Source organism: Schistocerca americana, unplaced genomic scaffold (assembly GCF_021461395.2).
Source record: "Schistocerca americana isolate TAMUIC-IGC-003095 unplaced genomic scaffold, iqSchAmer2.1 HiC_scaffold_1066, whole genome shotgun sequence".
Taxonomy (NCBI): Eukaryota; Metazoa; Arthropoda; class Insecta; order Orthoptera; family Acrididae; genus Schistocerca; species Schistocerca americana.
The window spans coordinates 12,501-15,000 of record NW_025725119.1 but is presented as its reverse complement, the minus strand read 5'-3'; the positions used below and the strand labels follow the sequence as shown (position 1 = coordinate 15,000).

The window sequence follows — 2,500 nt, the reverse complement described above, 5'->3', positions numbered from 1 at the left end:
GGAAACCATGAAAGGCGTTGGTTGCTTAAGACAGCAGGACGGTGGCCATGGAAGTCGGAATCCGCTAAGGAGTGTGTAACAACTCACCTGCCGAAGCAACTAGCCCTGAAAATGGATGGCGCTGAAGCGTCGTGCCTATACTCGGCCGTCAGTCTGGCAGTCATGGCCGGTCCTTGCGGCCGGCCGCGAAGCCCTGACGAGTAGGAGGGTCGCGGCGGTGGGCGCAGAAGGGTCTGGGCGTGAGCCTGCCTGGAGCCGCCGTCGGTGCAGATCTTGGTGGTAGTAGCAAATACTCCAGCGAGGCCCTGGAGGGCTGACGCGGAGAAGGGTTTCGTGTGAACAGCCGTTGCACACGAGTCAGTCGATCCTAAGCCCTAGGAGAAATCCGATGTTGATGGGGGCCGTCATAGCATGATGCACTTTGTGCTGGCCCCCGTTGGGCGAAAGGGAATCCGGTTCCTATTCCGGAACCCGGCAGCGGAACCGATACAAGTCGGGCCCCTCTTTTAGAGATGCTCGTCGGGGTAACCCAAAAGGACCCGGAGACGCCGTCGGGAGATCGGGGAAGAGTTTTCTTTTCTGCATGAGCGTTCGAGTTCCCTGGAATCCTCTAGCAGGGAGATAGGGTTTGGAACGCGAAGAGCACCGCAGTTGCGGCGGTGTCCCGATCTTCCCCTCGGACCTTGAAAATCCGGGAGAGGGCCACGTGGAGGTGTCGCGCCGGTTCGTACCCATATCCGCAGCAGGTCTCCAAGGTGAAGAGCCTCTAGTCGATAGAATAATGTAGGTAAGGGAAGTCGGCAAATTGGATCCGTAACTTCGGGATAAGGATTGGCTCTGAGGATCGGGGCGTGTCGGGCTTGGTCGGGAAGTGGGTCAGCGCTAACGTGCCGGGCCTGGGCGAGGTGAGTGCCGTAGGGGTGCCGGTAAGTGCGGGCGTTTAGCGCGGGCGTGGTCTGCTCTCGCCGTTGGTTGGCCTCGTGCTGGCCGGCGGTGCAGGATGCGCGCGCCTGCGCGGCGTTCGCGCCCCGGTGCTTCAACCTGCGTGCAGGATCCGAGCTCGGTCCCGTGCCTTGGCCTCCCACGGATCTTCCTTGCTGCGAGGCCGCGTCCGCCTTAGCGTGCTCCTCCGGGGGCGCGCGGGTGCGCGGATTCTCTTCGGCCGCCATTCAACGATCAACTCAGAACTGGCACGGACTGGGGGAATCCGACTGTCTAATTAAAACAAAGCATTGCGATGGCCCTAGCGGGTGTTGACGCAATGTGATTTCTGCCCAGTGCTCTGAATGTCAACGTGAAGAAATTCAAGCAAGCGCGGGTAAACGGCGGGAGTAACTATGACTCTCTTAAGGTGGCCAAGTGGCGGCGGTGTGGCTGCATCCGGACTTGGCTTTTCGAAGTGCGGTCTTGATGTAGTCGTGCTGCTGCTGCGAGGTGCCTTCCTTGGGTTATGGTTACAGGGAGAGTGATGCGCAATACATGGGCCTAGCCCTCTTAGCCTCTCCTCTCCTGCGGTCTTCTCCCCTTCTCGTGGGCCCGCTGATTTTTGCAGAGTGGAAGACCGCACCAGGGGCTTGGGGGGGTTACCAGCCCCCCCTCGCATTATCCCTTTATAGTTGGGGGCAGCCGACAAGAAACAAGAGATGGTGGCCCTTCCGCTGAAGGTGCCACCCCAGCTACCCCAGCACCTATTCGGCCAACCGGCCGTAACGAAAATGCGATAGTTTGTGTAGCTCCCTTTGCTTGCAGTGAGTGCCACCGCACTTTTACCACGAAGAACGGTCTCGGGGTCCATCGCCGCCGCCAACACCCTGCGGCCGCCAACGCTGAGATAGTGACGGAGAGGCATCGCGCGAGGTGGACGGAGGAAGAAGTCCTGTCGCTCGCCAAGGCAGAGGCCGAACTGTTCCTGGAGAGGGACGCCCGGTTCTTCTTTGTAAATCAAGAACTTACCAGGATGTTCCCCGACCGAACGCTTGAGGCAATCAAGTGCCGACGGCGGCAAGCTGCCCACAAGCAGCTTGTCCGCCAATTCATGGAGGCACTTGAGATCGGTCGGGGTGAAGAGCCGGCGTCCCGCCGTGGAGCAGCGAGCTCGCTGCCTGACGCGGGCGAGGCCGCTGCGCCGCCCGTCGACGCAGCCGAGGACTTCGCGGCCGACACCACCGGGCCGCCGCCGGAGGGGCCGACTGACGCCGCCATCTGGGAGCATCTGGCGGGGCTACCTGCTTCCGCCCAGCGTTTCTCTGCCCTGGATCGAGTCATTGGTCTGGGGCGGGGCACGCCGCCCGATGTCATCCTGGGCATGCTCCCGGATGCCCTTGCGTCGGTCGGGTCCAGGGGGGAGAGGTCGATCACCAGGACACAGCGGCCGCGCCAACCATCCAAGCGGCCGCCTGCCGCCCCGCCGCTGCAGAAGCGCAAGCGGCGCCGCTGGGAATACGCGCGGACACAGGACGCCTTCCGTAGGTCGCGTGCGCGTTGCGTGCGCGGCTTGCTG

The 2,500-nt window shown here is 62.3% G+C and overlaps 1 pseudogene; it reads left to right on the top strand.

Moving 5' to 3' along the window:
- LOC124560098 overlaps nt 1-2,500 on the top strand; it is a 7,959-nt pseudogene that overhangs the window by 1,533 nt on the left and 3,926 nt on the right.